We start from the raw sequence: 23,662 nt of genomic DNA on the forward strand, positions 1-23,662 counted from the left end.
AGAAGTACCAAAGTTGCGAGTAATGGGTAATTTTTAATGTATGCATTTCCAAGTACTCTCACTCTTTTTAAAGAGCCTGGGATTTTAAAGTATATTAAAGACTGATGGGGCTTGCATTCCTAGTATTGCAACATAAGGTGTTGTTTCTCTGTTCCAGATTGTAAATATTTATCTCTGCTCAGAGTAGAGCAACCACTACTGAGAACTGATCTGGCATACTTAGAGGTTTTCCTTAAGGAATTTGTTTCGTTTCATTTAGTGTTATCGTATATTTAAAATCCAGTGCCCTCATGTAGAGCACTGAGGCTTGTTCTTAATACTGGCAAAGAAAACTCTCAGATTCTGAAACAGTCTGTAAATACAGATAACTGTAATTTTCTGAGCATATGCTGTCCTGGAATTTCACACCCACACGCTGGTCAAATTGAGGAAATGATACCAATGTTTTAATGTGGATGCAAGAAAACCATTGATGGAGAAGCAGTGATTGCAGGCCATGTCAGCTGGGGAGCTCTCCAGCAGTTATTGCAGGGCAAACACGGAATGGGGGAGATTGTAAGAGATCATACAGGAACAACTTAAATCCTCCTGAGTCAAGTATCACATACTTTTTTGCCTGAGGTCTCTCCTTTTTGCGGGGTGTGGGGCAGCATTTCAGGATAGCCCACTGTTAAAGCAACTATCTTTTCAGATTTCAGAGTAGCAGCCGTGTTAGTCGGTATTCGCAAAAAGAAAAGGAGTACTCGTAGCACCTTAGAGACTAACAAATTTATTTGAGCATAAGCTTTCGTGAGCTACAGCTCACTTCATCAGATACATTCAGTGGAAAATACAGTGGGGAGATTTATATACATAGAGAACATGAAACAATGGGTTTTACCATTCACATTGTAACCAGAGTGATCACTTAAGGTGAGCTATTACCAGCAAGAGAGCGGGGGGGAGGGAGGGAGGAGGGGAGAAAATCTTTTGTAGTGATAATCAAGGTGGGCCATTTCCAGCAGTTGACAAGAACGTCTGAGGAACAGTGGTGGCGGGGCGGGGGGAGTAAACATGGGGAAATAGTTTTACTTTGTGTAATGACCCATCCACTCCCAGTCTCTATACAAGCCTAAGTTAATTGTATCCAGTTTTCAAATTAATTCCAATTCAGCAGTCTCTCATTGGAGTCTGTTTCTGAAGTCGTAGAGCTTGGCTACAGACAATGGATCCCACCATCAACCTCAGCCTGGACCAGTCCACACAAGAGATCCACTTCCTAGACACTATGGAGCTAATAAGCGATGGTCACATAAACACCACCCTATACCGGAAACCTACTGACCGCTATTCCTACCTACATGCCTCCCAGCTTTCATCCAGACCACACCACATGATCCATTGTCTACAGCCAGGCTCTACGATACAACTGCATCTGCTCCAACCCCTCAGACAGAGACAAACACCTACAAGATCTCAATCAAGCATTCTTACAACTACAGTACCCACCTGCTAAAGTGAAGAAACAAATTGGCAGAGCCAGAAGAGTACCCAGAAGTCACCCTCCCCCACTGTTCCTGAGAGGTTCTTGTCAACTGGTGGAAATGGCCCACCTTGATTATCACTACAAAAGGTTTTCTTCCCCACCCCCTCGCCGCTCTCCTGCTGGTAATAGCTCACCTTAAGTGATCACTCTGGTTACAATGTGTATGGTAACGCCCATTGTTTCATGTTCTCTATCCCACTGTATTTTCCACTGAATGCATCCGATGAAGTGAGCTGTAGCTCACAAAAGCTTAAGCTCTGAAAAGATATTTGAGCATATCAGTGCTGTTTAACTGAACCAGTAATTGACCAATCAATTATTAAAATGAGTTTTTTGTCATGTTAGTTGAGTCTCTGTGGAGAGGTCTGGAAACCTATTTTTCTCTACATAGCACTTTTGGAATCCTCACTTCCATGGAAGGCTTATTTCTAAAGAAATACAAATTGCTACAAAGATTTAAGGCAGTTTACCTTTTGCAGTAACATGAAGGGCATTTTTTTTTAAAAAAATCTTGTCTGGGAAATGGGAGACTTCAGCCTGGCTGCAATTCTTTTGTCTTTACAATTTTTATATGAATGTTGTTGTTTATGAAGCATGCCAGACTGAAGTCCCGTAGATGCAAAACAAGTGCAGAATAGTCAGCAGTGCTGCAAGCTTTGACACTTTCCACTGCTGTGGGGCCTTAGCTCTTATCTATTGAGGTTACTCTTGGGGTGAGAGGACCGTTAATTTTCCATGCACATTCCATCTTTGGCCTCTCTGCCTATCAAGTGGGCCAGTTGTGCTGGTAGTTTTAGTGATGTGCATGCATGCTTGTCCACTAGGAAATGGACTAATCCAGTTAGTTTAGTGAATAGAAATCGGATAGCAAGTACATCAGGTCATATCTGATTAAGTTTCCATTCAAGCCACTGTGTTCAGAGCCATCCTGTATGTGCCAGCACAAGGTGACTCAAATATTATATCCAAAAGGAATTCTAGATTTTGTCCTTCTGTTAAACCTATGAAGCCCTTTGATTCAAATGTGCTATATAAGTAAAATGAAGTACCATAGCCTCTTTACTTGGGTCTTTAGTATCCTTGTATACTATTTCTGTATTCTTCATTAGGTGTTTACCCCCCCCCCCCCCAAAACAAACAAACAAACAAAACAAAGAAAAACCAAAGGACAGAAATCCTTTTGGAGGTGGCACATGTTTTGTGTATATGTTGCCTTCTCTGAAAGACTAACTTAAAGTAAATATTAAAATGAGCCATTTAAATTGTAATTCTAATTTTACAAACTTCTTCCATTTGTGGGACACAGAATTTGTTGCCATGGTGTCAGTGTTCTTTAGCAAAAAAGCATTCTCCTCAGTCAATTGTGGAAACACTTCTTTTTTTTTTTTTTTTAAATATTGTATGGTTCATCCTTTGGCACTGTCACTGTCTTCAAGTTTGTATAGATCGCTTTATAATTTTAACATCTGCAGAGCAATTAAATTAAGTTATTGCTCTTGCTATTCCTCTATTTTGAAACCAAATCTCTGGGGAAAAACCTCTGTCTGACCTCATCACTTCTTAGTGGCTGAATAGTTGTCAAGGAAGAATAAGAATTACCAGTACTGAACTTTCATTGGTCGCCACTCCTCTGCTGTATTTATACATGACTTCAAGGAATTATTCAGGAGACTTTTTTTTCTGATCAACATTTCTTGGGAGCATTTTTGTGCTGGTGAGCACAGCATAGTGCAGTCCCCTTCAACTACAGAAAGGAAGGAAAAGTCTGTGACAGCTTTTAAAAAAAAAAAAAAAAAGCTTCAAACTCACAGTGAATTTTCCTCCCCTCACCCCCCCAGTGGAATTTCCATTTGTTATGGTGGGAGTCACCAGATGGTGCTGTTACATATAATTTTACAAGTTCTCTCTCAATGTGCAAGCGGTGGACAGACTTGGGGGACAAAGTGTCATGCTGTTAGTTTTGTGATATAGGTTATTTGGGGGAAGCTGTTTGCCATAACTTCTCTAACCAGGCATTGGTGTTTTGGACTGAGATTTTTGCCGTGTGCTCTCACACCTCATTTATTCAGGGACTGGTGTACATAGTGAAAATAAAGTTTCACTAATAAAATACCCAGACTCCAGGTTGCTGACTTCTCATCCAGTGGGGAACCAACCTGTAAGGCCCAAACATCTGCTACTGCTTTGCAGAGGGGGTGATACTACTTCTCTGTATATGGGTCTAGTGATACAGTAATTTAAGCTCTTACTTGGACTTCTGGACTACTATGAAGTATTGCCATATTAAAAATATGTAACTGCTAATGTTATGGGAACTGCACTAATAAGATGGTGAAGAATGGAGAGGGTGCTAATATCTTCCAGTTCTTCCTCTGTAGTGTCCTAGTAGTTCTGTTTTGGACGTTGCTTACATCAAAATTGAAAATGTGTGCACGCACATTTCCTGTGCAGGTGAAAGTGATAGTTTCATTTTAATGTTGAAAGCCTAGTATTTAAGGGGATATAATCTTAATTACCTGGGTGCACATTGTATCTTCTTGTGAACTCTCATACTGTTTATGTACTTGGGCACAACAGCCAATACTGAGATAGGTTAGCTTATGAGATATAAGAACTGAACACTTAATAGTGCTTCAGTTCTGGCAGGTGTATTTTCATACTATCACATTGTGCTCTTACAATATTTGAATACAGATGGTTTTGTTATACTGTGCTCATCTGTTTTACTGATGTGGAATATTATGTAGCATTGGTAAATGGTAAATTGGAGCAATAAAAACTTCATACCATTTCAAAGTGTGATTCATAAATACTTGACTGTACTTTGAATTGCGGCAATCTTTTGAGAGTAGAGAACTATTTGCTCAAGAGTGAGAAGTAAATATGATGCTTCACTTTGACCAAGATGGATTTAGTTCCACACTGCAGTTTGATAACTTGCTTACGTGCCATAATTTTCAAACCATTAAAATATACTAGCTTCTTGTAGGGTTGAGCGAGATGACCTATGTTTTCACTCGCTGTTATGCATGCAAATACTGCCTCTGCCTCTTTTCATTTCTGTCCCTCATCTCCATTTCATAACAGAAGAGTCTTCATTTTTCTAGAATCTACATCTTTTTAGCCTGAGCATGCTTTGAATGCAGATGTGTTTAGAGCTAAAGAAGCATATTTGTGTTGTAGTTACTGCATAATAAGGATATTGCTAAAATGTAAATTTCATTTTAAGAAAATACTGAAATGAAGTCCCAAGGAGTCATTTGTCTTCTGTACCGTAGCATAACTAGCTATACGTTTTCATTGTGGCATTAGAGAAAGGTGTCATAGTGTAAGCAATGGTTGTTAATCTCAATTTCTAGGCTATGTTCCCTTCATCATAATGTTACATATTAATCATAGTGTGTTCATGGTGACAGCAATAAGTATCCAGATTATCATAAAAAAACAAGATTTTGAAAGTACATTGTATCCCTATGCACCCCCTTTTTTTCAGAGTAAAACAGAAATTGGTTCATAAAGCAAAGGGTTTTCTGTTTTTCAGCTTCCTTGAAACTCTAATATTAGATTTAGTGACTAATAGCTGTGGAACATGAAATCTAAGCTGTTCTTTCTGTCTTATCACCCGAAAAGATTACCTCCTTTGGGTCTTCATGCTAATCTGGAACATACAAAGGTGTCTGCAAATAATGCAGCAAAAGAATATACAAACAGAATACGAATGTATGACTTTACTGATATTTTGGTATACTGCAACAGGCAGAAGTGAAAAGGAACAACACAAAGCTTAAACTGCTGTGACGCTCTACTTCTAGTCTCCAGGAAGGAAAGTTGAATTTAAGACGCGTGCGTGTCTGTATGTACGCAGTTAACTAGTATGAAAAGCTATAAATGTAGCTGTGTACAACTTAATGTACAACCCCTTAATGGGGGCAGGATGGATCATGGAAATTTATTTAACTCACATGTCTAAGCTAGAGCTTTAATCCTCCTTGTAGGTGGTGATTGAAGTCTGTCAGATGTTGGGTGATAAGTGAATTAAAGGTAAGCGATGTCTTAAAATCTAGTCAATTAAGAAAAGGTAAAAATAGCATCAGATAATCTTTCCTTGAATTTCGCTCCCAGTTTTTATGGTTTTACAATCCAATTTTCTATTTGTTTTTTTAATTTCCTATCCCAGTTCCTGTGTGAAAGACCCACACAAAGAGGGGGAACTGATGATATCAAGTGCAGTCAAAAGCACAAAGTAAACAGAGAAATTATTTTTCTATACTTCAAGTTAAATAGTAATCTTGGTGTTACTTGTAATATCTCCTATGTAAAACTGTCAAGTGTTTGATGGTATCACTTTTAAAAGTGACCTGCAAAGGCCTCTTCAAAAAACAAAAAAAACCTTGTGCACTTTTTTGTTAGGTAAGCAGGCAGGGCCTAATGTTTTGAGGTATGCTCTTTGTTTGTTTGCTTACCATTAGAAGTACTAGCAGTGTGACTGCTGCTCTTCCCAGACTTTTGCTGGGCTATTTGGTGTGTATTGTGAGCTCTTGCACCTTAACTGAAGGAGTGGCAGCGCTGAATCTTTTAACAGTCACTCCTGTCCCAAAATGTTAATTAAGCATTGAAGTAAAATAAGTGGTGGTAACAGTTTAATATTCAGATAAAAATTCCTGGCCTTCCTATTGCTTGGCTTTAGCTCTCTATTGTCATGAATAGGGCCCTACCAAATTCACTGTCCATTTTGGTCAATTTCATGGTCATAGGATTTAAAAAAAGTCAATTTCATGATTTTAGAGATTTTTAGAGTGTTGTAACTCTAAGGGTCCTGATCCAAAAAGGGACGGCGGGGAGGGGACAAAGTTATTGTAGGGGGGGTTGCGGTATTGCCACCCTTCCTTCTAAACTGCTTTCAGAGCTGGGCGGCTGGAGAGCGGCAGCTGCTGGCCAGGCAACCAGCTCTGAAGGCAGCGCCACCAGCAGCAGCGCAGAAGGAAGGATGACATGGTACGGTATCGCCACCCTCATTTCTGCGCTGCTGCTGGCGGGGTGCTGCCATCAGAGCTGGACGCTTGGCCAGCACCTGCCGCTCTCCAGCTACCCAGCTCTGAAGACGGCGCAGAAGTAAGGGTGGCAATACCGCAACCCCCTCTAAAATAACCTTGCAACCCCCCATTTCCCCCTTTTGGGTGGGGGCTCCCGATTTGAAAAACGCTGGTCTCCCTCGTGAAATCTTTATAATATAGGGTGAAAGTACACACAAGACCAGATTTCACGGTCCGTGATGCGTTTTTCATGGCCGTGAATTTGGTAGTCAAGAATTCACCAATTCTTAGCCTGGAAGACTCTCTCATAGCTAGGTAGAATTTGAATTTAAGTTGGTTTATATTAGAAATTCAAGCTGTCCCTCTTAAGGAAGCAAAGGACACAAGCCAACTTTGCAGGTCACCTTTTAGTATGCTTGGTTCAGTTTCTAGTGGACACATGGCTTTGTCCACTTGTCTGCTTAATTTTTTTTTCTGTGATGATGGGTATGGTATATTACAATTAGCAGCCTAAGCAGGTAGGCTAGGAATTGAATTGTATAGAGACAAAACTATCCTTCATCCCTGGAGTTGGTCTCTATAGATCCTGCTTGAGGCACATTAGTACTTTGGTATGGGAAGCTTACATTGTCTTGGTTCAGGTTCAGTAAAGCCATGGATTTGCAAAGACGATGCTCCAGATAATCCCCATGAAAAATCCGCTAGAAAGGGAATACGTTTATGTAAGAATAAAGCTGAAATAACACTATACATATTGTAGAAAATGCCACTAACCACAATTGAAACTTCAGGCTTAATCAGTGTGAACTGGCTTTTTAAATTCCCATTTCATTGGCTTTAACTTTACCCATGTGACTTGCATACTCAGGGCCGGATTAAGACCTTTAGAGGCCTTACGTACTGAAAAGATTATGGTGCCCCCCATATGTAATTCAAAATACCGTAAAATAAAATTTTATTTTTCAAAATGACACAATTTACATGTGTGCTGAAATTAAAATAGCTTCTCTCTAGATTTTCTGATTTGCAAAATTCTGGATAAGTTCATCGAAGCTGACACGATGAAGCATGTCCGCTTCCATACACAATAGGGAAAGTAAATCAAGTCTGTCCTGATACATTGTTCTCTGAGGGTTTTGTATTCTCTTCAGCTGAGAAAAAGAGCGTTCTGAAGAGAGGTTAGTAGTAATCAATGTTAGAAAAATACGTAGTGCGCTCTCTACATTTGGAAATACACATTGTATTCAGTCTTTCAATATTGTGTTATGAAGTTCAATGTGACTGAATTTCATTTTTCCTGTTTCATTAAACTTTGAGCACGTATAACAGTGGAACTGCCGTACTTCTCCACAGAGATTCATGTTCAAGTCAACAGGGTATGAGTCAACTAGCTTTTGGGAACCTCGTGAATATTGTTTGTCAGATAAGTCCATATCGTTTAGAAAAGAAAATCTACTTGATACTTCTTTGTACACTTCAGTTCTCCTCTTCATATGAGCTTCAAGTGTATCAATTATAGCGTGGTAAGTAGATACACAAAATTTGTCTCTAGGATTCAATGCTGTTTGTGTTTCACTGCTATCATTTGCTTGTTTTTTCCTGATTCGCTTGCGGGACTGGGCTTCTTTGTAGTTAGTATAAGGCAAGATATCTTTTGATATGTCTTCAGATCTTTCAAAATCATTTCTCAAAGTGTGTAAGTGGTCTGCTAATGATTGACAGAGGTCTGCACATGTTTTCAAATCCAGTTCTTTTTCTTGGAGAGCTTGACTTGTGTGGTAAAAGTGTTGTAAAATTTCATTCCACATGGTCAACATGAATACAAACTCTAGTTCTTGCATCTTGTTTGCAGTGTTTTCTGCCTCTCACATAGTTTCTCCCTTTTGTTGTTGGTCTTCAGTTATACTTTCTAATGCATCCACAATCTTTGAGTAGGACTCCAGAATTGCATTTGTTGCCATGGCATGTGCCTCCCAGCGAGTGTTAGAAAGAGATTTCAACAGACGATCATTGCCCAAATATGTTTTAAGAACTACCCATCAGTGTGTTGAGGCAGATAAAAATGTATAAAGTAACTGGACGGTTGAGAAAAAACTTACTGGCACCGGACAACAATCAACAGCACTGTGGTCAACAAGATTGAGAGTGTGTACAGCACATGGTATGAATATGACCTATTCTGTTCTAAAAGCTTCTTCTACATTCCTTGATAACGCCCTGACATGTTGGCAGCATTGTCATAAGATTGACCTCTGCACTTTGAGAACTCTATTTTGCAAACTTGGCACAGATAATGCAGTACTTGATTTGCCATTTCTTCACCCAGTGTGGCTTTTCAAATTGAGGAATGTTATAAATAGTTCAACTGGTCTTCCATCTGTAGGAGACACATATCTTAGTACAATGCTCAATTGCTCAATATGTGAAAGATCAGGTGTAGAGTCGACAGATAAACGAAGTACCCAGTAGTACTTACTTCATCCACAGTAGCTGAACGAACTTTGTCACTCATTAGACCAATGAGTTCATTACATATTGTCTTGGATAAGTATGATGGGTTACCTTTGCCAGCATTCCCATATTTTGAGATATGGCCTACTAAAAATGGGTCAGACTGAGGCACAAGCTCCAACAGTCCCAAGAAATTTCTATTTTGCAGTGATCCAAATGTGTCATTTGATCCCCAGAAAGGCAGACCACATTCAGCTAATGTTTGAATAACAGCTATAACATGCTGCAAAACATGTTGCCAGTATTCATGCTCCCCTTTGATTTGTTTTCCAATTTTTGTGTCAATCCAAAGCCCTGTCTTCGATTTAAATATGTCAACATTGAATCTCCTGTGAGTAGAGCTATTTTCATGTTGTTCAATTAAAACAGTATTCCACCAGTCACTAAATCCATCTGTAGCAAACTGGGATGTTGAAGGTTTATATGCAAAATGTTTGCAAACAAAACAGTACACATCACCTGTTGATGGTGAATACAGTAGCCATTCTTGAGTGTATTTCTCACCATTCTCTTTCATGCCGAAAAATTTTTTTGTGGACAATATCTTGTTTATTTGCCATTCGTAAAAGTCTGATGTGATTTCTCAAATGGCCCAGTGTGGTGTTTACAATCATTTGGTCCACGATCTATCCAGTAAGCTACACCTTCGGTACTGAAATCAACCCACATACCAGGATCTTTTCTCCTATTATTTACAGTGTGAGCAGGTGGGGATAAGTAATAAAAAGAGAACAGAAAAACGGGGAAAGTGTGGAGTGTAAGGAAATCTAACAAAGTTCTGATTTTTCCCATGATGACTACTTCGATGCTTTTTTTGAAATATCAAATTTAAAAAACTTTTTTGGTGCCCCTGCTTTGCTGGTGCCCTAAGCACATGCTTAGCCTGCCTATTGGGTAATCCAGCCCTGTACCTACTGTAGCTTTCCCATTTTGATGTTGACATGCAACTGTGTCCGACATTTTTCATGCACTGATGTTGAGAGGAGTTGTAGTACTATATTGATTTTTGCTGTGAAAGGAAAGCTGTAGTTTTGTTCAGTGCTGCATTCTGTAAATTGATGACATGCTTCCTATTGACAATTTAAACAGACTTTAATCAGATTTTTTTTTGAGTTTTGTTAGTGGCTCCCTTATTGTAAAACCTGTCTTTACAAAAGGAGTCCAAACTTACCATAATTATAATTATGGTATCTGCATTTCTCTGTTCTAGAGGCTGTCAGAGAATAAAAACAAAATAATCAAAATGGGGATAACTGTTATGGTAATGCACAAAAGCTACAATCCTAATTGGAACTCCATTGCGTTAGGCCCTGTGTAGACACTGTCCCTACCCCAAAGAGCCTTGTCTAATTATCATTTATCATTGGTGTTTGTTAGCAAAGGTAAGAGGCGGTGCAAGAGTTACAAATGATAGCTAGGAGGGAGGATTAGTGTTCCATTAAGAAGATTATATGGGGAAGTGTGTCCAACTTAATGTTTGCAATAGTTCAGACTTTTTTTAAAATTGGAAAGATTCTCTACCAAACCAGTATCCCTTTATGCACCTTTAATATTTACTCTCTGCCCCTGCAGAGGGTGATCATGGGCATGCTACCTGCTCTTAGGTAGACATAGGTTTTCCACTTTCTGTATAGATTGTTAATTACTCTTCTATTTAGCATTAAATTATATTTTGTAAAAATACACATTAGCTCCCAGCTCCTTCAAGACAGTGGTGCCGCTCCCTGCGGGATGCCTGCAAATTGAGTGATTAGGCCACAGGGTACCAAGCGTGCTCTACCGCCATAGGTGTGGGTGCCTGGAGATGCAAGAGGGCCAAAAAAGGAATCAATCTATGGAGCATATGCTTTGTTGTTACACTGGTAAAGTGCTCTGAAGGTGTCAAAAGCCTTTCCCACACCCAAGTCAATTTTCCAATCCATGGAACAACTTGGAGTCCAGAACTGTTGTCAAGAGGGTATCTGGGTGTGCTCTTGGCTGCTGGAAGAATGGGAGGTTCTTAGGGCTGTGTCCCAAAGTCCAGGCTCCTCCAAGAAGTTGAGGCATGGCTAGTCCCAGACCTTGATGTTGCAGGCAGCCAGTACTGCTGCCGAGACACTCATTTTCAGGGAAAGTTCATGCTGGGGTCTTCTGAAAGGGCCCTTCTACTGCCTCAGAATTTTTTTGTGGGAGACTGTAGTCTATATAGTGCTCGGAGCTCTACTTGTAAGCAGATAAAAAACCAAACTGGCTAATATAAGTGTAGGTGTTTTCTAATTCTTCCCAGATATTGTAAAATGTATTTGCAGTGCCTCCTGATTTGTTGCTTGGTGAAATCTATGGTGTTGCTAAGCTTGAGGCCTGATGCCGAGCTACCTTTTGGTCTGGTCTACACTAGGAATTTATTATATAGCTACGTCTTTCAAGGGTGTGAAAAATCCAACCCTTTGAGAGATGCAGTTATACCACCAACCTAACCCTTGGTGTAGACCAGCTCTAGGTTGATGGAAGAATTCTTCTGTTGACCCTGATACCTTCTTGGGAATTCCACTTAGAGAATGAAGAAATGAAAGAAGACTTCCTGGAATCAATGGAAATTAGGATACCTAATGTTAGTAATGGATTCTCTAGTTAAAATGCTGAATGAAGGATGTCATGCACATACAAAGGCCTTTATTAGGCTTAAAATGCATTAATGTCCCCGCCCCCCCCTTTCACAAATAAATATGAGGATCCAAATTCCTGGAAACTTTTTTCTCTTTAGAAACTGTTTTTCAAGCCCAAATCTCCCCCGTTAAGAGACAGAGGAACCGTTAATATTTTGCCATTAGGCATAATTTAAACCTTTCCCATTTGTATTTACAAGTCTTTTTTGTCTGCCAAGACTTTCAGTATTATCCACTATAGCTACCACTGGTCTACCCAAGACTTGTCTACCCAAGACTTTCAGTATTACCCACTATAGCTACAGCTCTGCTCATGGTGGGAGTTTTAGTTGCAGACAAGATACAAGCTAGTGCTGGTGGTTTAGCCACTGTTGTCCAGACCTGCTAAGACCATTAAAATGCTGTCAGCTTGTTTCCACTACTGTTTTTTTGTTTTTGTTTTTTGTTTTTTTTTTGCCTGCCCAATAGCTGCTACTGCTGGTGGAGCTGCATTGATGAAAGTTTTTCCCCAGCGCCGTTGAGGAGGAGTCTAGGATGTGGAAAAGCAGTGAGTGCTTGTACTTCAATTGAAATGGTGTCTTGAAAGTTTAGAAACCTTCCATGAAAGGTTAAATTGCTTAGTCAGGACTTGAATAACTTACCCAAAGCCTGTTAACTAGGAACTAAGCTAACATACGTAGGTGCTCCAGATCATGCCCTTTTCTGCCTGGTCTTCTGCTGGTTGTGTCCTTTGCTGCTTGGTCATGAAGACCATGGCTGAACTTTGACCCCCTAGTTAATGTTGCCCCAGCACTAAACACATGGAATCAATGAATGCTGTCTGCTTCCCAAATATAAAAAATGATGTATTGGATGGATTCTCTGTCCCCTAGCTCAGTGCACGCAGGGTTTACAGGAATCATCCCACCTGTTATGGGAAAGGAGAAGAGAGGGCAATGTGTTGGAGGGTATTTCTCCTCAGGTAGGAGGAGCCTTGTCTGAGTTGAGGGGGAAATCTTGCACTATACCTAACAAATGTTGCCTGGTTTTAGCCACTGCTGTTAGTCTGTCACTTTTAGGAATAATAATTACCTAAATTGTAGTTTAAAACCTCAGAAAATGTGCTCCCATGGTGCCTGTGTGACAGATGTCACTTCTCAGCACTATTTGACCACCAGCAGGTGGCTGAAATAGGCATTTAATTAAAATGGGCTGCTTCTAAATGATTCCATAAAGCAAATGCAGCTGCTTTTGAGCCCCATAGTTTTTCTTTCTCTCTCTCTCTCTCTCAAGGTGAATGACAGAGGCCAAGAATGTAAAAACATAAGAACAGCCATACTGGGTCAGACCAAAGGTCCATCTAGCCCAGTATCCTGTCTTCCAACAGTAGCCAATGCCAGATGCCCCAGAGGGAAAGAACAGATAATCATCCCTGCTTATCCTGCCTAATAGCCGTTGATGGACCTATCCTCCAGGAATTTTATCCAGTTCTTTTTTGAACCCTGTTATTGTCTTGGCCTTCACAACATCCTCTGGCAAAGAGTTTCGCAGCTTGACTGTACCTTGTGTGACGAAATACTTCCTTTTGTTTGTTTTAAACCTGCTGTTTATTAATATAATTTGATGCCCCCTAGTTCTTGTGGTATGAGTAGGAGTAAATAACACTTCCTTTATTTACTTTCACCACACAAAAGTACATGGGTTGGAATAGATGTGCAATGAAAATTGTTATATGCATGGAGTGCTTAGCAATATGCGTATTGATATTCCTGTGCTGCCTGAAGCCAGCAGTGCAACATAGTGACCTTTAAAAAGAAAACTAGATCCTGCCAGACACCAGGCTTATATGTACAGTAGAACCTCAAAGATATCAACATCAGAGCTAGGGACTTACCGGTCAACCAGACACCATGTGGAACAAGAAGTAAGCAATCAGGTAGCAGGGAGACAACACACAAGTAGTGTATTGTCTCAGGAATTTGCCTGGGGCTAAGGGCTTCAGCCAAGTGGGGGAAGTTGGGGTTGCAGCTGCAGGATGGGGGTGGGTTGGGGCTCTGGGGTTAGGTGTGTATGGCTTGGGGTTTCTGACCCACTGGAGCATTGGGACGCAGGCCTTTAGCCTGGGGGGAGCGCTGGGGCTCCTGGCTTTGTTCCCAGCTTCAGCCCCACAGGGGGTGTTGGGACTCAAAGTTTTAGCCCCATAGCTCCGTTCCTGGCTTTAGCCCCCCTGGGGGGCGCCAGGGCTTTCTCTACAAGGAGAGCGCTGGTTTCAGCCCCGGCATAACCCCCCTTCCCTGGCTGAAACCGGGAGCAGAGCTGTGGGGAGCCCCGGCGCCAGCTGTGGGGCAGAAACCAGGAACGGAGCTGCGGGGCCGAAGACCTGAGCCAAGCAACACCACAAGGCTGAAACTGAGAGCAGAACCATAGGGCTGACACTCAGAACCCCAGCGGCCCTGCAGGGCCAAAGTCCTAGCCCCCTGCCGAAGCCCTGAAAAACCCTGATTTCACCCCCACCCTCACCTGGAGCCCTAATCCCCCTCACCCTATGGCTGCAGCCGCCAACCCTCCCCCTCCTCACCAAGGCTGGAGTCCGTAATGTCTTGTTCAGAGTTACAGAACTTTTCAGTTACAAGCAACCTCCATTCATAAGGTGTGTCTAACTCTGTTCTGCTGTAGTTACATGCAGATTTTTAGCATAGGGAATAACTTGCGTTCAGTATTATAGATACAAAAGAAATGGATTGTGCATTTTAAAAAACTTCTTGGGAGAGTGCTAACCTAAAGTAGTAGTGTGTTCTTAGAAATCAGTACCCTGTGTCAAAGTTACTGAGGTAGGTAGCAATGATTGATGACACATATATAATGTACTCAGCTACTTTGTTTTTATGTCAGTGGACCAGGTGGGCCAGGCACAACTAGTGACCAATAATGTTTGAACAGTTCAACATAAAGAACAAAAAGTTCAGAGGTGTGCTGTAAAAGCTGAAGTGTATAAATAGGAAAGGTAGCTGCTGTGTTCTTGGTGCACACAAGTAATATCTTCTCTCTTATTGCCTTTCTCTGTGTGGCTTTTTTTCCACTTGTAGGCTGCAGTATGAATAATGGTTGTGTAAAAAGCATAGCTAGTTTTGGTAAAGCATCAAGGAATATCCGTTTCCATTAATTCAGTCTAGAGTATAACCATTAATTGGTGCCTAGGTAGCACAGTACAGTAGTTGAAAGTAAAAAGCTGCTTGGAGACTTGAGTTCTAATGTGACTCATTTCTGAAAAGCATATGAAATGTGTCTCGACATAGTACCTAGTGAATATTCTCCATGCTATGGGCATGAGCAGCTGAGTAATTCTTTATGCAGGTTGGAGGGTATGTGCACATGTGCAAAAAACCTTTTTATGCTCTTGTGGTCATGGGCCTTCTGGGTTCTGAACCAGGCCTATGGGATGCACCAGATCATGCTGTCTTCCAAGGTCTGTTTTGCAGCTGATAATTGTTGTGGTGCTAGTATGGTTCAGCTACGTCAAGCTTCTCCAGTTGCCTCTCCTGTGCTGGGAGGGGTGTAAGGAAAATGCTTCTGTAGCTGACTTAGTGTGCTTTAAAGCTATGAGCATGGCAGAGTAGACTGAAGTCACCCCAGTGCAGCTGAGAACTGGGGCTGCAACACTTAGTACCATGGTATAAGTGCATATGCAGTGCTGAATAATTGTCCACTGTGTGAATACTGAAGTTTCAGTGACTTGAATGTAACCTATTTTGGTATGGGTTACTGATGCTCAAAAACTAAGTGGTTCAGGCACTCATACCCTATGCAATACTTACACTTCTGAGGTTTGATGCTAAAACTCTTGATGGAATTGTCGTGATAGTTTTTATCCTATTGGAATATTCCATCATTCTTACCCACCAATCAACTTTGTTTTTCTAGCACTGAGAGCATTGCAAACCAAACTTTTAGAAAAAATAAAAGGATATCCAAACTCTTTGGAATCTATAACCAGGAGTAACAGCACATAAGATGCTCAAATTAAGAGAGAATTCAGTGGAGTTGGTTACGATGCTACCTTTCCCTCAAATGCTTAGTTTTCACCCCAGCTGACAGTCTTGTCAAATAGAGACCTATCTCCTCAGCAGATGCAGTTAACTTTCAGCACAGCATGCACTTTTGTTGCCTAGTCTTAACTGACTGACTCTTGAGGATCCTATTTTTCTTCCCTGCAACACAGCCCTTGCAGCTTCCCCGTAGAGTGGATTGAGCACAGGTACCCTCCTCCTGTCTGTTCCTCTATGCTTGCAGGAGTTTTGCTGTAGTGTCCCCTCTCTCTGCTTTGAGACTAATCTGTAAGTAGTACCGTTGCTGCTCAGCAGTCATCTTGCAGGGCTTGCTACCTTCAGCTCTTCAGGCCTGTGTCCATTCTTTTTCCCCAAGTTGTAAGGGAGTCTTTGCCAACCATTCTCCTGTTGTCGAACTGGGAATACAACCCTCCCTCCCCCCCCCCACCCCTTTTTTTTTGGTTCAGTAGAGATGTCTATTACTTGCTCCTCAGATTTGAGTTTTCCCTGTTTTGATTGCCTCATTTTTCACGCCACACAGCAGAGAGAACTGTGCTCTCTGACTTGACTGCACAGCACACTATACTGGTAGTTTCTCACTTCTGACAGCACTGTGGATTCCATGGAGACCTATCAAGGCTCCTTAACTTCTGGTGCCCTTTCAGTAGCTCTGAGGCTGCAGTAGCAGGAAAGCAGGCTGCCCAGTCAGACTTGCATGCTTGCTCCCTCCCACATAGTTTCTTCTGAGAGACTGCTTGTTCCTGCTCTTCTTGGTTCTGAATTTAATCAAACTTTTAAGCTCCCCACTTCTTTAGTCCCCTGCCTGGGTCTTGCTTGTAGGAGAATTCTTTGGTCCCGTAGAAAGAGCATTGCAGGTAGAGTGTAAATTTTCCTAAACTGGAGTTTGTCAATGAGTCACATATATGGAATACCTGACTTCTCAAATTTCCAGGCTGCTGGCCACCCTCAGTTTGAAGGTGATGAACCTGTAGTCTGAGTCCAAGGTGGGTATTTCTGAGAGAGACCTTAAATGCAGCAATGTGGCCTTTAGAATCTTGGGTTATGTATTGTAGGAATGACGGGTGATTGTCAGACGCTTTTCCAAAGCCCTTACCTGTGGCCTGTATGTGTTTGAGGTTTCTAACATTGTGGTCTGTACTGATTCTATGGCCACACCTGTTGCTGTCACTAGGAAAGTAAACGTTCCCTCATTTTGGGTTTTTGATCTCTTGTGCTCCTCTTATTGGTGTTTGTTATAGGGCTTTACCATTGGGGATTCCCCCCTGGATTCTGTGCTTGTAGAACTAAGATCTAGCTACTGTTTACCTCCACTGTTAAGTACGTGTAAAAGAGCCACTAAACTTTACATGCAACACATTCTGCCCTTCAGAAGGTATAAGACTGCTTCTAAGGCTCAGAGAAAGGGTCTTCGGTTTTCAAAGCTGGTATAGTCACTTGGTTTAAAGGCATGTGCTAATCTAACTTGCAAACAGGTGAGCAAGTCTTCACCTGGCTGTGTGCCCACTGACTGGAACTTGTGGCCTTCTCTTCTACTTTGATCATCTAACACCAGATGGGTGTCCGTTTCTCTGAAGCGTCTGACTTTGGTTAGCTTTCAAAGCTATTCTTGGTAAGCCCACCCCTTGTATTTTAAGGGTAGTGCTGCCACAGCCACCAGGCCCTTTGTATTCTATTTCGGGGGGTTACAGGAAGGGGAGCTGTAAGATTACTTACTGATACTTGATTTTTTTCTTAAGAGTTGTTGGGATTTATTTGAAATAATTCAGTATGTACTGTTTGTGATTACAGGGTCATGTGTCAGGAATAAAATAGGTCTGAATCATAATCCTAATTTAGTAAACTATTTAGTTCATAATCTTTAATTGCTCTTGGCACTTAGTGCAATTGTTTAGGTTTCTTCAGTCAAACTTCAGATGGTGGCTTCAGTGCATGTATAATATTGGTATTCGTATTCTGGTTTTATTTGGCTAAGCACATTATTTCGTGATACACAAACTACAGCAAAATCACCTACTGGATATGTTTTTTTCAGTTATAATTATCTCTGGGGCAATTTCAGTAATATACAGTAAATAAATATAAAGTAGATGTTGTTTTTATCCTTAAGGTGCACACAGCCTTGTTGAGATTGACAGACACCTACAGTTTTAACAGTTGGGACACCTTTGATATTGTATAAAAGGTTTCAGGGGAAAAATTCAAAGTTAACGTCATTGTGAGTGGGCAAATAGGAGCAAAACTTTTCACAGCATATGTTTTGAAACAAAGGTTTAAGGATGGTGAGAAAACGGCACGTTTGCCCTTCTCTAATCTGACATGAGGATAGTTCTATAATGATTGGTATTAGTTAGTAAAGTGTAGAAATTGCCTTGTTAGAGAAGATAGTATTCATATGGTGTGATATCTTAACCATTGTGTCCTCAAACAAGTCTTAAGATGTTACTGATAACATTTGTCATGACATAGAACATGTCATATTGTATTATGCTGTTGCAAATAGTATCTGCTTTAGTATTACTGGTCTTTCACTATCAAACTAAAATTATTTAATAGATCCAGCTGTACCGTACTGATATTTTGAAAACTCTCCAATTGCTATTGCTTTGCTGCATTCTTTATGTAGATATTTAAGTTATATGATAAATTATTTCCTTTGTCTTATCTGACTAGTACCTCTGTAATTGCTGTTAGTGGGTGCTGCAATGTAACGCTGAAGATTCTAATTACAAAGGAGAAAAGTCTAATTTGAATAATTTCAATACAGAAGATACAATCATAAAATATCAGGGTTGGAAGGGACCTCAGGAGATCATCTTGTCCAACCCCCTGCTCAAAGCAGGACCAATCCTCAATTTTTGCCCCAGATTGCTAAATGGCCCCCTCAAGGATTGAACTCACAACCTTGGGTTTAGCAGGCCAGTGCTCAAACCACTGAGCTATCCCTCCCTCCACAAGCTAAGAAGCTACCATGTTAGTCTTCAGTGGTAGCCGTGTTAGTCTGTATCAGCAAAAAAACCCGAGGAGTCCTAAATAAATTTGTTAATCTCTAAGGTGCCACAAGGAGTCAATTTTTTTTCCCCCATGTTATAGTCTGAGGCAGAGTATGACTGACCATGTGAAATGTGTTTGTGTAGGAAAGCATTGTGTATGGAAAGGGTTGTGTAGGATTAAAACTTTTACCTCATCTCTGTTCCAGAGGGATTGCCTCTGGGAATGAAGTTTTTTCTTGTTTGCTTAGGGCCTTTTCCAAGGACTAGAGAAATCAAAACAACCATTGGCTTCTGTGGGCTTTGGATCAAGCCCTTAATCCTTTGCACCTTTACTAAAAATTCAGAAAATCTGTTGCTTATGATGACTTCTGTCATGGGGACACCTCTGTATTTAGAATTGGAGTAAAACAGTGGTGCCCAAACTTTTACTTTCCCACCCCTCCTTACCAGTAATGGAATCTGTTTGTGGCACACCCCCTTCCAATACCCCCCCCCCCCTTACTGCACAGCCAAGGCTTCCTCAGCAGAGGAGGATGGACTGAAGGTGGAACTGGGGATGGAGGCGGAGCTGGCCTGGGGGCAGAAAGGGAATGAGGGCAGAGCGGGGCTGGCACTGTGGCTATGGGCGGGGGAGGGGCCAGAGCTGGGGCCAGGTGGTGCTCCCTCTCCGCCTGCTGTGGGGACTGGTCCGAGCCTCTCTGCGCACCCAACAATGTTCCTCCCCTCAGGTGCACACCCCACAGTTTGGGGACCACTTGAGTAAAAGTGTTATGCCTTTTCACAAAGGCCACTGTACAGTGTCAGATGGAAATAACTTAGCCAAAAGTGGCCTAGCAGTGAAAGGTTCCATATCCTGTTATCAGTTGCTGGAGATGTCTAGTCTTTCTTCCTTCTTTAGCAACTGTCTTCCACAAAGCTTGGTGGTTATACAAGGCTGTGACACAAGTTGTCTTTAACTCTTATATGGTTTAAGGCCTTACTTTGGGCACAGAAGTAAATTTGAAACCGTTGCAGTCTGTAGCAGACAGGTGTAATATGCACCATGCGTGCTACACTGAATAGTCAGATGGCTGCGTTCTGTACTAACTGAAGTTTGTAAAATGATATTTTGTTTAACCCTGAGCGTAGAGCATATTGTAATCATCCCATCTTTTAGCATCAAAGGCATGGACATCAGACAAGGTCCCAATCTGAAATGAGGTCACTACTGCTATATGGGCATCCTGAAGCAACCCAGTTTTCTTTGTTTTAAGTCTGTCTTGGCGCTTTACCCATAAATTAAGTTTTTGTCTATAGCTATTTAAACTCTCTCTTTAAAAAAATAGAGGTTTGTAAAGAGAAGTGCTGTCATAATCTTAACTACTGGTTAGTTCAAATGTGTAGCTATAACTAATGCAGTGACACAGCTGTAGTGTGGGTAGAGGGAAGGAAGAGATACGCAGATTGTCAAAACATACTCACATGTTAAAACAGCATAGGATTCTTGGATACTAATTAACTCAGTTCAGTACAGAAAACTTTGTCTGCTTTCCTGGACACACAATGTGTACAAGCATATCTGGAAAACTGTCTTACTGCATACAACCTTCTCCTGTCAATATATGAACCTATACCCATTGTTGACTAGTTGGCTGACCAGGGAGAAAAGTGGTCTGGGGAAAGTGTGGGGGGAAAAAATACTCTAAGAACTGTAAAAAGTGCACTGAAAATCTAGTTATAGAAGGAGAACAGTGATGAGGAAAAATACTAGGCTTCTGAAATGAAATTTAGTTATTGGAGAACATCTGATAACAGTCCTATCATAATGTTCCTGGAAACAAGCACTTACTTCCTTTTTCCCTTAAGGACCATAGGTCGGCTGGTGATAGTCTGAGTGCAGTGAACTCGTGCCAGTCTCTCTCCCTGCCTTTGGTATACCTCCTGAACCAGGGGCTAGGGAGGCAGAGTAGATCATCTCTGTGCACTTCAGGGGCTCCCCATGTTGGAGGTATCCACTTGTGGATTGCTTTCTGCTCTTTGTGGCACACAGTGGTTGAAAAGATCAGATACTACTGCCTTAGAATCTTTGGATACTACAACTTAGTTTTTGACTAAAGAAGCCTTTCTTGTGGCAGTCACTTTTTTTCAGACCAATCAGAGATCTGAATACTCTAAATCAATCAAAAAACCTTCTTAAAATTCCAACCTGACAAATTGGCACTATGGACAACTCTAGAGTTTCTTTTCAAAGGTGTTTCTCCTTACTGTTGAAATCAGGATATAATTCATAGGATCGTTCTCTCCTCATCCTCTGGAAATAAGATTGCATCACTTAGGGCTCGTCTATAAGGCAAACTGTTGCATAGCAAGCCAAAGTATGATTTTACAGCACTCCAGCTTGCCATGCACTAACTTACCCTGTGGACCCTACTACAGTGCACTAAAAATTCCCTAGTGCACTTTGACATATTGGTCTTTGAAACGGTAGTATGCCATGGTGCACTAGGGAATTTTTAGTGCACGGTAGCAGGGTCCACACAGTGAGTTATGCACGGCAAACTTGATTGTTGTAGGTTTGCACCCTGGCTTGCTGTGAGTTAACTCAACATGTAGGCAAGTGCTTATATGTCTGTGGAACTATCAAATCCTACCCATACATTACTGTTTTCTTCAAGAAGTCAGATGTCTTGTTCATGTCTTAAGTTGTCAGGAGTAAAGATTGAGAGACTTTAGATGCAACAATTGGTGGATTCTGTTATTGAGTCCTATGGGAAGGCTGAAGATATTCTCCTCCCAAGTTTGAGAGCACATTGCATAAGATCTGTTTTTAGTGCTTGGACAAAAAGGAATATTGTTCTACTATCCGGACTGCTTTTTAATGCTTAAATTGCCTATTCTAGGCTAATGGATTGACTATGAATGAGAGTAGATAATACTTTCTTACCTATATAAGTCTTCTCATGGCAGGAAATCAATTGTTCCTTGCCCCTGTAAACATGTTAGAAAAATTCCAACATTTAGTTTTTATAAGGCAGTCTGTTGGATCTTTGATGCATTTACCAGGCTTTAGATAGGGGGAGCTGTTTGGTGCAGAGACTTCCCATCAGTGAGCTGTCTCAGTGTAGATGACCATGGTCCACCCAACTGTTCATACCAACCTAAAGGATTTCCTATTGTATGGGAGAGTGTTGCATGCTGTGCTATTATAAGGGCCTGCTTTCTAACCCACAGATGCTTCTCATAGACAACCCCCTATTAACAACACACTTTCTAATTTAGGGCAAATAATGTTTCTGTACTTTAGTGGCTTGCTTTTTGGCTTCATATTGTGTTTTGAGAACGCTGTGGTTCTTAAAGCAAATTGATCCTTTTAAAAAGGCAAATGATACCAAAGAGTGAAGTAATTCAGTAAGAATCTTTTTCATGAACAAAATACCACTTGATAGGTCTGCCATCCCCAGCTAAGGCAAAGCACAACCCCAAGTTCCTGCTGTCTAAAAGGTGAAACTGGAAGAGTCGTAGCACAGTCTACCTCCTAATCTACACAGACACAGGAGAACTCATCTACACTTCAGCTCTGTTTGCTCTGTTACTGAAACAAGTGTTTGCTGTGCTTCCTATTGCTATAACAATGTTGCAGAATAAGAAACTGACATCATTGGGAAGGAATGTTTGTTTCCTTTTAAAACAAATTTAACATTTAATAAGAATTTTAATTTAAACTTCTAGTGCCCTCCAATAAAACCCTACATTGTGTGTATATACAACCTTGAGGAGAGAGAAAATATATATAAACTACTTCGTCAAATCTGGAAATAACACAGCTAAATTCAAGTTAGAACCGATTAACTACTTACGCTAAACAATCTGTTCCACCTTGTATTTTGCTGTGACACTCTGCGTACGTTTCCCAGACCTGAAGAAGAGCTCTGTGTAAGCTCAAAAGCTTCTCTTACCAATAGAGGTTTGTCAAATAAGAGATACTACCTCTCTCTCTCCCCCCCCCCCCCCTCTCTAATCCTGAGACTAACATGGCTACCGGAATACCGCTTACTGGAAGTAGCATGGCCTGTGCCTACCATCACCCTGCTCACTCTGGTTGTAGTTTGTACTACTATTGTCTAGACTCAACCTACATGTTAGCTCCTTGGGGGGAAGGGAGCTAAATATAGATGTTTGTATCGGGTATAGCACAATGGAATTCTGATTGGGATCTTGGGTCACTATCACACTTCCAATAAATAGATAGTTATGCCAGACTGGCTGTCTGAGCTATCCAAATCACCCAAAACAACTGTGTAGTATCTGGTTGGGAAAAATGAAAAAAGTAATGTTGTATGAACAGCCTGTGTGTGACTGGTGCTCCACTCATCAATAAGATGGCACTTCCTTGTGGCCGTTCTGGGGAATAACTCTCCAGGTCAATGCCTTTTCCCACAGTTGCATGCTCTCTCTCTACCTCTCTCTGGGTCTGCAGCCCTTCTCTTGCTCCATGAGCTGCTACTGCCTCTCCATGACTGGGCCCTCCAGCCAGGTCACCAAATGGTATCCCCTTCGGGGGTTGGAAGGTCTCTTCCCATAAACGGACTCAGGCAGTCTGCCTGTTTACTGCCTCGCAGTGCCACTCCCTCAGTGGTCTGCCCTCTATTCTGCGTTCTCGCTCAGGGACCCTCTAGCTCGCAGTCCAGATCAGTTCCCTTCTACACTGCAGATGACACTAAACTGGGAGGAGAGGTAGATACGCTGGAGGGTAGGGATAGGATACAGAGGGACCTAAACAAATTAGAGGACTGGGCCAAAAGAAAGCTGATGAGGTTCAACAAGGACAAGTGCAGAGTCCTGCACTTACGACGGAAGAATCCCATGCACCACTACAGACTAGGGACCGAATGGGTAGGCAGCAGTTCTGCAGAAAAGGACCTAGGGGTTACAG

General features: G+C 41.4%; 1 protein-coding gene across 8 annotated transcripts in view; it reads left to right on the top strand.

Moving 5' to 3' along the window:
• The window catches only part of HDAC4 (histone deacetylase 4), a 474,722-nt gene that overhangs the window by 22,909 nt on the left and 428,151 nt on the right, over nucleotides 1–23,662 (top strand). The window contains exon 2 of one of the 8 annotated variants that reach the window (XM_077830165.1): nucleotides 5,521–5,566. The exons of the other annotated variants lie outside the window; for them this stretch is intronic. The gene's annotated coding sequence lies outside the window, so the exon portion shown is untranslated. The remainder of the gene's footprint in view (nucleotides 1–5,520; nucleotides 5,567–23,662) is intronic. 8 annotated transcript variants of the gene reach the window in all.

Source organism: Eretmochelys imbricata, chromosome 11, assembly GCF_965152235.1.
Source record: "Eretmochelys imbricata isolate rEreImb1 chromosome 11, rEreImb1.hap1, whole genome shotgun sequence".
NCBI lineage: Eukaryota > Metazoa > Chordata > Testudines > Cheloniidae > Eretmochelys > Eretmochelys imbricata.